We start from the raw sequence: 14,349 nt of genomic DNA on the forward strand, positions 1-14,349 counted from the left end.
GACATACAATAAGGCATAAAGTGATTGCAGGTCTTGATTGGAGAGCTAGCTAAAACAAAGGTAGATAACAGCAGCAATAACAGGGTGCTAGTCTGACACAGCAACAACGGTAAAAAATGGCGATGACTAGGCAGAGAGGGTCGGATTAACTACACACAGATCCTGAGTTAAAGCACAAGAGCCGACAGATAAGACACAAATAAACAGAATGGAGTACCGTGAATTAATGGACAGTCAAGCATGCATCAGCTATGTAGCCACGTGATCATAGTGTCCAGGGGCAGCCGTAGATGGAGCAGAGGAGCCCTCCACTAGCGTAGCACGCGCGGTGTAAAGTTAGTAGCCCGGGGGTGGTCTGCTCAGACGGAGGGGGTCTGCTCAGACGTGGTTGTGTCGACAGAGAATCCAAGCCAGATGGCGATGGCGAAAGAGAGGTTGTGAATTGTAGATAAGTGTTTGCTAACTGGTGCTAGCTTCGTGGCAGTGGCACTAGCTCTTCAGCTAGCCGGCAGATGGGCCTAGCTCGAGGCTAGCTCAAGGCTAACTGGTGCTTGCTTCGGGACAGAGGTGTTAGCCAGTAGTAGCCACTCGGTTGCAGCTAGCTAGCTGTGATGATACGGTGTAATTGTCCAGAGCTTGCGTCAGGAATCCGGTGATGTGGTAGGAAAAAAGCAGTCCTATATGCTCTAATTTAATTAAAATACTGTAGAATTCCATTCATTCCTATGGAGGACTGCTTCTTTTCAAGTAGCTGCAGCCCAATATGGCGACCGGAGTATAAGCGATTGGGTGTGTCAAAAGGAGTGGGTGTATGAAAAGCGAATCAGCTAATTGGGCAGATTTGTTGCTTCTCAAGACCGTTTTGCATAGCTGATTGGGCTGCACTACAAGTGGATAGTAAGGAGATACGTGGCCATTTTTTTCTTTCTCACATTATTTTCTTTCAAGTAGGATAGCAGCCTGCACAATAAATACCTAATATTGAAACCATAGACGCTTGACTTTTTGCACATTTTGTTACGTTACTGCTTATTCCCCCCTCCCATCAATCTACACATAATACCCCATATTGACAAAGCAAAAGTATGTTATCTGTTTTTTTGTTGTTGCAAAAAACAAACAAAAACTAAAAATTGAAATATCACATACAGTACTAATCAAAAGTTTGGACATACCGACTCATTCCAAGGTTTTTCTTAATTTTTTACTTAATTTTTTACATTGTAGAATAATAGTGAAACTATGCAAAACTGTGAAATAACACATTTGGAATCATGTAGTAACCAAAAAAAGTGTTACACTTCAAAGTCACCACCCTTTGCCTTGATGACAGCTTTGCACACTCTTGGCATTCTCTCAACCAGCTTCATGAGGTAGTCACCTGGAATGCATTTCAATTAACAGATATTTTTTTTTACTAGGCAAGTCCGTTAAGAACAAATTCTTATTTACAATGACAGCCTACCCCAGCCAAACCCAGACAACACTGGGCCAATTGTGCACTGCCCTATGGGACTCCCAATCACAGCTGGATGTGATGCAGACTTCTTGCACCAGGGACCTTTTGCACTGAGATGCAGTGCCTTAGATCGCTGCACCACTCGGGAGCCCAACAAGGTGTGCCTTGTTAAAAGTTAATTTGTGGAATTTCTTTCCTTAATGTGTTTGAGCCAATCAGTTGTGTTGTGACAAGATAAGGGTGGTATACACAAGATAGCCCTATTTGGTAAACRGCAGAGTCCATATTATGGCAAGAACAGCTCAAATAAGCAAAGAGAAACGACAATCCATCATTTTTTAAGACATGAAGGTCAGTCAATCTGGAAAATTTCAAGAACTTTGAAAGTTTATTTAAGTGCAGTCCTAAAAACTATCAAGCGCTATGGTGAAACTGACTCAAGTCTTGTTGGGTATGAAGCTAGAAAATTGGCACACCTGTATTTGGGGAGAGTCTCCCATTCTTCTCTGCAGATCCTCTCAAGCTCTGTCAGGTTGGATGGGGAGAGTTTCTGCACAGCTTTTTTCAGGTCTCTCCAGAGATGTTTGATCAGGTTCAAGTCTGGGCTTTGGCTGGGCCACTCAAGGTCATTCAAATACTTGTCCTGAAGCCACTCCTGTGTTATCTTGGCTGTGTGCTTAGGGTCGTTGTCGTTTTGGAAGGTGAACCTCCACCCCAGTCTGAGGTCCTAAGTGCTCTGTAGCAGGTTTTCATCAAGGATCTCTCTGTACTTTGCTCCGTTAATCTTTCCCTCGATCCTGACTACTCTCCCTGTCCCTGTCCCTGCCTCACAAAACATCCCCACAGCATAGCATGATGCTGCCACCACCATGCTTCACCGTAGGGATGGTACAGTGGCAATTTTAGCATGTAAATCTTGGGGGGGCAAACTCTTCCACATTTTTTTAGATGCATGCCCTCAAAGCCACTACACAACACAACACAACACTAAACAATACATTAATTGCACTATAACGGTGACAAACGGTGCCCACGAACTGTTAAGGCCTACATAAAGTTGTCCCAACAGCAGCACTTTCCTTTCAGCACCATGGAGTCTTTACCGCCGCTACATCTGTCTATCAGCTGTGCCTCGTTTGGCAGCGAAACAGTTCATTCAGCCTCATTTACTGCCTTTATAAAAAAACATAGCTGATATGGCTGACTTGCTTAAACAAATGTGGTTTCTACTGACAATTTAGATGTACAAACTATGGCATAAGGGGACGACGAGTGGATAAGACGCAATCCGTAATTTCGATGAAGACATTCATGAGCGAGCTAGGAAGGACATAGTCAATATAACTATTTGTTCAGGTCTTTTGAAATGTACAGCGACAAAATTCAGAACATGGGCTTCTAACAGCTTAATACACAGCATACACTTAGTATTAAATGCAATTTTCGTATATACGGGTTCACTGTATCACCACGCAGGGTAAAGCAGAGAACTGACTGAAATAGTACAGACATCTTCTTTTATACTAAGACAGAGTTAGTTCCCGCTTCTGAGCTGGCCTGTCACAGTAGAGGCTGAGCGTGGTTTAAACTTGCTAGCCTATCGGTGGTGCCCAGGCTGGTCCCAGCCTCACAGCACACAGGACCCAGATATCCGGAAGTGTTTGTTGTGAAGATTGAGCTGAGTTGTCGGTTGTTACATTGCTCAGTTCCTGTTTTCTTGTTATTCAGTAATTTTCCATCTTGTCTCAACCTTGTTGTTAGCACAGTCGACACCCTAGATTAGCAACAGCTTTTCTGCAGTCACGCTATGTTTTGTGATTAACTTGTCCTATTTCCATAAGGCATATATTTTTGTTTAAAAAGAGAACAAAACCATCCTTCACAATTGATTCCTTCCAAATCACTCATTGATTGAATTTGCCATTTCCAACTTGTTGTGTGATGTTTGTTTCCAATGGCCGATTCATGACGATGACTGCTTGTCTAGCTTGCTAGCTAAGATTTTGAAAGTATGATGTTGACATGATCAGTACAATCAAAGCTATGGTAGATATAATGGGATGTGATGTCATTTTATCTGTGGCCAATGACCTTAAGCCTTCTTGGATTGGCACTTCTAAAGCTCTATGGCAGCACCCAAGGGGCTTGCATTTTTGAGCTCTCCCCTTAGATTTTGTGGTGACGTAGTGTCCCCATGAGTGACAGAACACTGAGACAATCACAGCGCAACTAGAGAACATTACCAACCCCTACGCTTTGTATTTTTAGCTGGATGCCCCACCACCACAGAAAGCACTGAGCTATGCTGAAACACCTGCATTTTGGAGCTGCCTTACCCAAGAAAGCAAAAAAGAGACCATGTTTGTATGCTGCTTTATTAACAACATTTTTATTTTACATTGCTTGAAAACTAACATGTGACATGTATTAATACTAAAATAACATGCAAAACAGGCAACAAAAAAAAACATGTATATGTATATTTTTTAACTATACACGTGACGGGTCGCCACTGGGATGGTGCCAGGTTTCCTCCGGATGTGACGCTTGGTATTCAGTCCAAAGAGTTCAATCTTGGTTTCATCAGACCAGAGAATCTTGTTTCTCATGGTCTGAGAGTCCTTTAGGGGCATTTTGGCAAACTCCAAGCGGACTGTCATGTGCCTTTTACTGAGGAGTGGCTTTCGTCTGCCCACTCTACCATAAAAGCCTGATTGGAGGAGTGCTGCAGCCGAAGGTTCTCCGATCTCGACAGAGGAACTCTGGAGCTCTGTCAGAGTGCTCAGTTTGGCCGGGCGGCCAGCTCTAGGAGGAGTCTTGGTGGTTCCAAACTTCTTCCATTTTAGAATGATGGAGGCCACTGTGTTCTTGGGGACCTTCAATTCTGCCGACATTTTTTGGTATCCTTCCGCAGGTCTGTGCCTCGACACAATCCTGTCTCTGAGCTCTATGGACAATTCCTTCGACCTCATGGCTTGGTTTTTGCTCTGTGAGACCTTATATAGACAGGTGTGTGCCTTTCCAAATCATGTCCAATCAATTGAATTTACCACAGGTGGACTCCAATCAAGTTGTAGAAACATCTCAAGGATGATCAATGGAAACAGGATGCCCTTGAGCTCAATTTCAGTAAGTAAAAAATTGTAAAAAGTAACACWATAAAATAACAATAACGAGTCTAAATACAGGGGGTACCGGTACCGAGTCAATGTGTGGGGGTACAGGTTAGTTGAGGTAATTTGTACATGTAGGTAGGGGTAAAGTAACTATGCATAGATAATAAACTGTGAGTAGCAGCAATGTAAAAACAAATGGGGGGGGGGGGGTAAATAGTCTGTGTGTGGCCATTTGATTAATTGTTCGGCAGTCTTATGGCTTGGGGGTAGAAGCTGTTGACTTGGTACAGCTTGCCGTGCGGTAGCAGAGAGAACAGTCTATGACTTGGGTGAATGGAGTCTTTGACAATTTTGACACCGCCTATAGGTAGGTCCTGGATGGCAGGAAGCTTGGCCCCAGTGATGTACTGAGCTTTACGCACTACCCTCTGTAGGATGCTCTCGATGGTGTAGCTGTATAACTTTTTGAGGATTTGGGGACCCATGCCAAATCTTTTTATTCTCCTGACAGGGAAAAGGTGTTGTCGTGCCCTCTTGTTGTGTTTGGACCATGATAGTTGGTTGGTGGTGTGGACACTTGAAACTCTCGACCTGCTCCACTACAGCCCTGTTGATGTCAATGGGTGCCTGTTCGGCCCGCATTTTCCTACAGTCCACGATCAGCTCCTTTGTCTTGCTCACATTGAGGGAGAGTTTTTTGTCCTGGCACCACACTGCCAGGTCTCTGACCTCCTCGCTATAGGCTGTCTCATCATTGTCAGTAATCAGGCTTACCACTGTTGTGTCGTCAGAAAACTTGATGATGGCGTTGGAGTCATGTTTGGAAACGCAGTCGTGGGTGAACAGGGAGTACAGGAGGGGACTAAGCATGCGCCCCTGAGGGGCCCCAGTGTTGAGTATCAGCGTGGCAGAAGTGTTGTTGCCTACCCTTACCACCTGGGGGGCGGCCTGTCAGGAAGTCCAGGATCCAGTTGCAGAGGGAGGTGCTCACATAGGTGTTCCTTTTGTCCAGGTGGGAAAGGGCAGTGTGGAGTGCGAATGAGATTGCGTCATCTGTGGATCTGTTGGGGCGGTATGTGAATTGGAGTGGGTATAGGGTAGGACTGCCCAACCCTCTTCCTGAAGATCTACCGTCCTGTGCGTTTTCAGTCCAACCCTAATTTAACACACCTGATTCTACTAATTAGCTGCTCATCAAGACCTTAACTAGCTGAATCAGATATGCTAAATTAGGGTTGGACTGAAAACCTACAGGACAGTAGATCTCCAGGAAGAGGGTTGGGCAGCCCTGGTCTAGGGTATCCGGGAGGATGCTATTGACGTGAGCCATGACCAGCCTTTTAAAGCACTTCATGGCTACCGACGTGAGTGCTATGAGGCGGTAATCATTTAGGCAGGTTACCTTAATTTCCTTGGGCACAGGGACTATGGTGGTCTGCTTGAAACATGTAGGTATTACAGACTCGTTCAGGGAGTGGTTGAAAATGTCAGTGAAGATACTTACCAGGTGGTTCGTGCATGCTTTGAGTAAACGTCCTGGTAAACCGTTTGGCCCTGCGGCTTTATGAATGTTGACCTGTTTAAAAGGTCTTACTACTGAGAGCGTTATCACACAGTCATCTGGAATAGCTGGTGCTTTCATGCATGCTTCAGTGTAGCTTGCCTCGATGCGAGTTTCTGGCTGTCCCTTTGTAGTCCATAATAGTTTTCAAGCCCTGCCACATCCGACGAGTGTCAGAGCTGGTGTAGTATGATTCAGTCTTAATCCTGTATTAACTCTTTACCTGTTTGATGGTTCATCTGAGGGCGTAGCGGGATTTCTTATAAACGTCTGGATTAGTGTCCCACTCCTTGAAAGCAGCAGCTCTAGCCTTTAACTCGATACGGATGTTGCCTGTAATCCATGGCTTCTGTTTGGGATATGTACGTATGGTCACTGTGGGGACAACGTAGTCGATGCACTTATTGATGAAGCCGATYACTGAGGTGGTATACTCAATGCCATTGGATGAATCCCGGAACATATCCAGTCTGTGCTAGCAAAACAGTCACTGGTACTTCCTGCTTTAGTTTTTTGTTTGTAAGCAGAAATCAGGACGATACAATTATGGTCAGATTTGCCAAATGGATGGCTAGGGAGAGCTTTGTGTGCATCTCTGTGTGTGGAGTAAAGGTGGTCTAGAGTTTTTTTCCCCCCTCTGGTTGCACATGTGACATGCTGGTAGAAATGAGGTCAAATGGATTTAAGTTTGCCTGCATTAAAGTCCCCAGCCACCAGGAGCGCCGCTTCTGGATGAGCATTTTCTTGTTTGCTTATGACCTTATACAGCTGGTTGAGTGCGGTCTTAGTGCCAGCATCGGTTTGTGGTGGTAAATAGACGGCTACGGATAATATAGATGAGAACTCTCTTGGAAGATAGTGTGGTCTACAACTTATCATAAGGTACTCTACCTCAAGCGAGCAATACCTTGAGACTTCTTTAATATTAGACATTAGGCACCAGCTGTTATTGACAAATAGACATATTATCTGTGTTGTCATTCAGCCACGACTCGGTGAAACATAAGATATTAATGTCCTGTTAGTAGGATGGTCATGATCGTATATCATTTGTATATTGTGTGTAGATTGATGAGAATTTGTTATTATTTAATCAATTTTAGAATAAGTCTGTAACGTAAAAAAATTGAAAGATTCAAGGTGTCTGAATACTTTCCGAATGCACTGTACATACTATCTACTACTCAATGGGGAGGGCATGTACAGCAACAACACCGGGACACAGTGCCTTTCGCTCCTGCTTGATAAGCACTACTGTCTCGCAACAGCGTGGGAAGTAGCTACCTAGTAGCCAATATAAGGGTGACAGTCGCAGTAAGCACACACATACAACGCATGAAGCAACAGAACACCCATCATCAGTACTTTTACAAAAAAATTAACAATGTTCAGTTTTACAACTGAACATTTAAAATTATTTGTGTAAAACTAACAGTGAAATACAACTCAGACTCATCCTCTGTCTTAAAAACAGAAGTCCAAACTCTCGCAGTACGGTAGCTCAATATAAGGTAGTTGCAAGTTAAGAAATGTATGGGAAAAAACCAGCTCAATCAAAACCATCTAACCTATAGCAGAGCTCTTTCGACACACCCACTCCTTTCCACACACCCACTACTATCCTTTCCACACACCCACTCCCTGATACTCTGGTCGCCATATTGGGGTGCAGCTACACCCTTCTCCTTCTGGGGAGTGCCAATATGGCCGACCGGTGGCTTCAAAGCCTCTCATTGGCCAATACATAGCATCAGAAATCCAGCTTGTATATGCTGATCCTCAACACAGGGGCCCCTCAGGGGTGCATGCTCAGCCCCCTTCTGTTCTCCCTGTTCACTCATGACTGCACAGCCAGGCACGACTCCAACACCATCATTAAATTTGCCGATGGCACAGCAGTGGTAGGCCTGATCACCGACAACAACGAGACAGCCTATTGGGAGGAGGTCAGAGACCTGGCCGTGTGGTGCCAGGACAACAACCTCTCTCTCAACGTGATCAAGACAAAGGAGATGATTGTGGACTACAGGAAAAAGAGGACCAAGCACGCCCCCATTCTCATCGACGGAGGCTGCAGTGGAGCAGGTTGAGAGCTTCAAGTTCCTTGGTGTCCACATCACCAACAAACTAACATGGTCCAAGCACACCATGACAGTCGTGAAGCGGGCACGACAAAACCTATTCCCCCTCAGGAGACTGAAAATATTTGGCATGGGTCCTCAGATCCTCAAAAGGTTCTGCAGCTGCATCATCGAAAGCATCCTGACTGGTTGCATCACTGCCTGGTATGGCAACTGCTCGGCCTCCACCCGCAGGGCACTACAGAGGGTAGTGCGAACGGCCCAGTACATTTGTGGGGCCAAGCTTCCTGCCAGCCAGGACCTCTATACCAGGCGGTGTCAGAGGAAGGACCTAAAAATTGTCAAAGACTCCAGCCAGCCACCCTAGTCATAGACTGTTCTCTCTGCTACCCCACGGCAAGCGGTATCGGAGTGCCAAGTCTAGGTCCAAGAGGCTGCTAAACAGCTTCTACCCCCAAGCCATAAGACTCCTGAACATCTAGTTACACCCCCCCCCCCCCCCACACTACTGCCACTCACTGTTGTCATCTATGCATAGTCACTTTAATTAACTCTACCTACATGTACATACTACCTCAACTAACCGATGCCTCCGCACATTGACTCTGTACCGGCACCCCCCTGTATATATTGTTATTTTTGACTGCTGCTCTTTAATTACTTGTTACTTTTATCTCTTATTCTTATCCGTATTTTTTGAAACATGTGACTAATAAAATTTGATTTGATAATTTGTGTTGACTGACAGTGAAGGAACTGACAGTGAAGGAAGAGGAGGTAGACTATGTGAGTGCACTCAGCTGACTATATAAAAATGAAAGGGACTAGTGAGTGGAACACACAGTGTGGAATGTGTGGATTCTGTTTAAGTTAGCCATGCTTGGTTAGAAAGCACTGCTCCTAGCTGGAGGGAAACGCTTAAGCCGTAAGATTCTGGGACCTCGGCAGACAACCTCTTTGTAAAAATGCCCTTTGAGTCACAGATCTGGAAAGTGGTTGAGGGAAGTAGAAGGAAGGGGAGCCATTGCAAGGAAATAGAAAGTTGTTTACACGTTTAGGGTTGAATCAATGTTGATCCTCTATAGAAGCACTCTGGGGTCTCCAATGCCTCTTTTTCTTTTAGAATTGAGCCCTAATAGTTATGATGCTGTTTCTCATCTGTAGGCTACAACATAAAGACATTTGTTATGTTTCCAGTCTCTCCACACTTTCCTCCTAGGGATATTGCACATTCTGTTTGGCAAACCATACGCAATTTCCCTCCTTAGTTGATATTGGTTATTATCATTATGAAGCAGAACAAACAATCTTGAGCCATTGCTTCCAAGTCACCACAGTAGACTTTGCAGAATGCCTGTAGTTCAAGGCTTACTGTACATAATGATAAAAGAGACTCTTAATGCCTGGCTTTCCCCCAGCCAGCCAGCGTCTCGTATAACCACGCTTCTATCCTTTTACTAATTGGTCTGTCCTTTTCAAATGTACAGTTTTCTTCCCCTTTCCAGCTGTTGAATGTGGAGGGACAATAGCATTCCTCAGTGGTTTAATCCAAACGTCACGCCTCACTCAACCCCAGTGGGGAATAGAACTAATGAGCTGACAGCCACTAAGCCATAATGGAAACCTATTGCACATTTGTGCCACAAGAAATCACCCGGGTGCTCTGGCTGGATCTCTTTGTTTTAAAGGAAATGCAACGTGCTTTATTCATGTTTTCATGTGCTGTTCACTGTTTAATTCATTGGTCATATTTTATTTMTCCTACTGTTCTTCCGCTTCTAAAATATAAGACGCCCCCCAAAACAACATCCCCTCAAAATCCACTGTGGTGTGAAATTATATTAATAGAAGCGTCTGCATTTTTATTTACTGCTGTGCAGTGCAACCAACCATGCAGTAAACTCAGTGGGGCCAATACGATTTAATTGAATCAGAAAGTACTGCTTTATGCCTCTTAATAAATCAGAGAAAAACGGTTGCAATAGACCTCCTTTTAGTCTCCAATAGCACAATCCCACCATTACGCACAGTAAAGCATCCAGCTGAGACCTCCATACAGCCAAGCACTGTGTGGTTATAGCTAGGCCTGCAGGTCCAGGTGTTTAACCTCAATCTTAGAGGAATTAGGTTCTACTGTTGTGGTCTGTTCTGACTGCCCATATCCAGTTATATTAAACCTGCCTGAGGAGGATACTGCCCTCCGAGGCACTGGATCAGTCTGAGCGCAATCAAGAGTAGACCTAATCATTGATTTGGTTGGGTTTAATGTGTGTGTGAGGTGATAGTGCGTGTCTGTGTGTGTGTCTATGTGTGCATGCTTTAAGTACACATTTAAAACTTTTTTATGGATATCTGTGATAAAAGTATGTGCTTTTTCTAAACAAGCTTATTTATTATTTAAATTATTTATGAATAATAACACGAGATGAGTAAGTAATTGATGATAAATGTCATAGATCATGAAGAGATGCAGTTTTAAAGGGCTTATTTGTAAGTGGATGACCTGAGTCTGACAAACTATCATTTTATTTGACTTCCCATTAAATAATGGTACATGAGGGAAACTTTTGGGGAAAGTGAAAAATAATSATTACACAGTGAACAATATCTGAACAGTTACTAAACAGTTACAGCTCTCTAGTCTCTACGTGACAATGTTTACAAGCACCATGGTCAGGAGATCATTTCCTCTTGTTCACAACCCGTTAGCTTCACTCCCTTGCACTAAAGCAAATAAGTCAAAATACGGTGACTTATAGCCAAGCCATGCAATCAACAGCTCCACTGTAGCAAAATGAGTGCGTGGACACCAGGCTGCAAGCATGTGAAGAAACAGYTCTTAGAAAATAAACTCTCTCAATTGGCCTGGGATGCTGCAACATTTTCAACGATTAGGTGGCAGGACTTCGCTCGAATTTCACATTACAGTCGCTACTCACTACAGGCTGTAAAAGAGCCTGCTCTGGGTTTGTGTCATGTGGTCTGTGTTAATGGCTGGCCACTTCTCCCTCTGCAGAAATGTCTTATCTTCAGGCTGGAGAGGCATAAACAAATAGGTGGCCAGGTGAGTGAACCTGCCGTAATCGGAGGTTAAATATTAACTTGAAAGTGAAAGTTGCTAGAGCAAAGGGGTAGACCCAAGACAGCAGCACATGGATAAGGCAACTATTCTGAGACAGTCTACTGCTTCCTTTTGCTCCTTTGAGCAAATATCCTTTAAAGCCCTCTTTGATACTGTAGCTCACATGAAGACCTCCTCCTGCCCCTTGGATGTGGTCCCTACTAGACTACTTAGTATCCAAGATGGCGTAGCAGTCGGATGTGTGTTTGTCTTGTCCCGTCTTGTCCCATGTAAATAGTCGGTCTCATCGTTTTTTTCCGGATATATTTTGATCTCACTTTCCACCTACGATCTAAATATACTTTCCTGCAACCCGCCCCACCCAATGTAGTACGGATCTGCTATTTTCATACGTTATAACTGGAACCTCCATCAGAAACTAGCCAGCTAACTAGCTACTAGCTAATAGTCACTGTTAGCCACGACTAGCGGTCTTCACCTTTAGATCGGTCACCAGCCAGCTTTAGCTCGGTCAATACCTGCCAGTCTGCACAGCACGATATCGGACTGCTTTTCTCCATCACATCACCGGATTCCTGCCGCAAGCTCTGGCCATTACACCGGATCATCGCAGCTAGCTAGTTGCAACCGAGTGGCCACCGCTGGCTAACGCCTCTGTCCCGAAGCAAGCACCAGTTAGCCTTGAGCTAGCCTCGAGCTAGGCCCATCTCCCGGCGAGCCGAAGAGGTATAAACGCTAATTCGTGGGCTACAATACCTCTTTTGCCAATTGGCCTGGACCCTTTATTGCCGACACGGAGCCCCGCTGATCCATCACGACTGGTCTGCCGACGTAATCGTCCAATGTGGTTTCAACAGGCTTTYCCGTTGCATTGTCCCCGAAGACCCATTTGCTAGCCCCAGCCTGCTAGTTTTTTGAACGGTGTGCCTCCCACTCGCCTAGCATAGTAGCGACTACCGAGCGGCTCCCGGACTCATCTATTTCTGCTCATTGGAACATATGATCACTCGGCTACACATGCCTCTCTCTAATGTCAATATGCCTTGTCTTCTGCTGTTTCGGTTAGTTATTGTTTTATCTCACTGTAGAGCCCCTAGTCCAGCTCAACATGCCTAAAATAACTATTTTGTCACACACCCCACACATGGGGAGACCTCACCTGGCTTAGCTGGTGTCTCCAGAGATGCAAGCTCTCTCATCGTCACTCAATGCCTAGGTTTACCCCCATTGTACTCACATCCTACCATACCCTTGTCTGTACATTATGCCTTGAATCTTTTCTACCACACCCAGAAATTTGACCTTTGACCTCTGGTGATGTAGAGGTTAACCCAGGCCATGTAGCCCCCAGCATCACACCTATTCCCCAGACGCTCTCATTTGTTGACTTCTGTAACHGTAAAAGCCTTGGTTTCATGCATATTAACATCAGAAGCCTTCTCCCTAAATTTGTTTTATTCACTGCTTTAGCACACTCCGCCGACCCTGATGTCCTAGCCGTGTCTGAATCCTGGCTTAGGAAGACCACCAAAAATTAGGACATTTCCATCCCCAACTTGTTACGGCCGTCAAAAGAAGAGGACCAAGGCGCAGCGTGGTGGGCGTACATTTTCTTTTTAATTAGAAATGACGCCGACAAAACAAGAAACAATACAAAACAAACCGTGAAGCTAAAGGCTATGTGCCATTAACAAAGTCAACTTCCCACAAAGACAGGTGGGAAAAAGGGCTACCTAAGTATGGTTCTCAATCAGAGACAACGATAGACAGCTGTCCCTGATTGAGAACCCTACCCGGCCAAAATATAGAAAAACAAATATTAGAACATAGAATACCCACCCCTACTCACACCCTGACCAAACCAAAATAGAGACATAAAAAGGATCTCTAAGGTYAGGGCGTGACACAACTACAACATTTTCCATCAAGATAGAACTGCCAAAGGAGGCGAAGTTGCAATCTAATGCAGAGAGAGCCTGCAGAGTTCTATCATACTATCCAGGTCTGTGCCCAAACAGTCGAGCTTCTGCTTTTAAAAATCCACCTTTCCAGAAATAAGTCTCGCACTGTTGCCGCTTGTTATAGACCACCCTTAGCCCCCAGCTGTGCCCTGGACACCATATGTGAATTGATTGCCTCCCCATCTATCTTCAGAGTTCGTACTATTAGGTGACCTAAACTGGGATATGTTTAGCACCCCGGCAGTCCTACAATCTAAGCTAGATGACCTCAATCTCACACAAATTATCAAGGAACCTACCAGGTACAACCCTAAATCCGTAAACATGGGCACCCTCATAGATATCATCCTGACAAACTTGCCCTCTAAATACACCTCTGCTGTCTTCAACCAGGATCTCAGCGAACACGCATTGCCTGCATCTGTTATGGGCTCGCGGTCAAACGACCACCCCTCATCACTGTCAAACGCTCCCTAAAAAACGTTCTAATCGGCCTTTCTAATCGACCTGGCCCGGGTATCCTGGAAGGATATTGACCTCATCCCGTCAGGAGAGGATGCCTGGTTTTTCTTTAGAATTGTTTTCCTCACCATCTTAAATATGCATGCCCCATTCAAAAAATGTAGAACTAAGAACAGATATAGCCCTTGGTTCACTCCAGACTTGACTGCCCTTGACCAGCCCAAAATTATCCTGTGGCGTACTGCATTAGCATCGAATAGCCCCCGTGATATGCAACWTTTTTCAGGGAAGTCAGGAACCAATATACACAGTCAGTTAGGAAAGCTAAGGCTAGCTTTTTCAAACAGGAATTTGCATCCTGTAGCACTAATTCCCAAAAGTTTTGTGACACCGTAAAGTCCATGGAGAATAAGAGCACCTCCTCCCAGGTGCCCACTGCACTGAGGCTAGAAAATGCTGTCACCACCGATAAATCTATTATAATTGAGAATTTCAATAAGCATTTTTCTACGGCTGGCCATGCTTTCCACCTGGCCACCCCTACCCCGGCCAACAGCTCTGCACCCCCTGCAGCAACTGGCCCAAGTCCCCCCCCCCCCCCCGCTTCTCCTTCACCCAAATCCAGAT

Source organism: Salvelinus sp. IW2-2015, linkage group LG28 (assembly GCF_002910315.2).
Source record: "Salvelinus sp. IW2-2015 linkage group LG28, ASM291031v2, whole genome shotgun sequence".
NCBI classification, from domain to species: Eukaryota; Metazoa; Chordata; class Actinopteri; order Salmoniformes; family Salmonidae; genus Salvelinus; species Salvelinus sp. IW2-2015.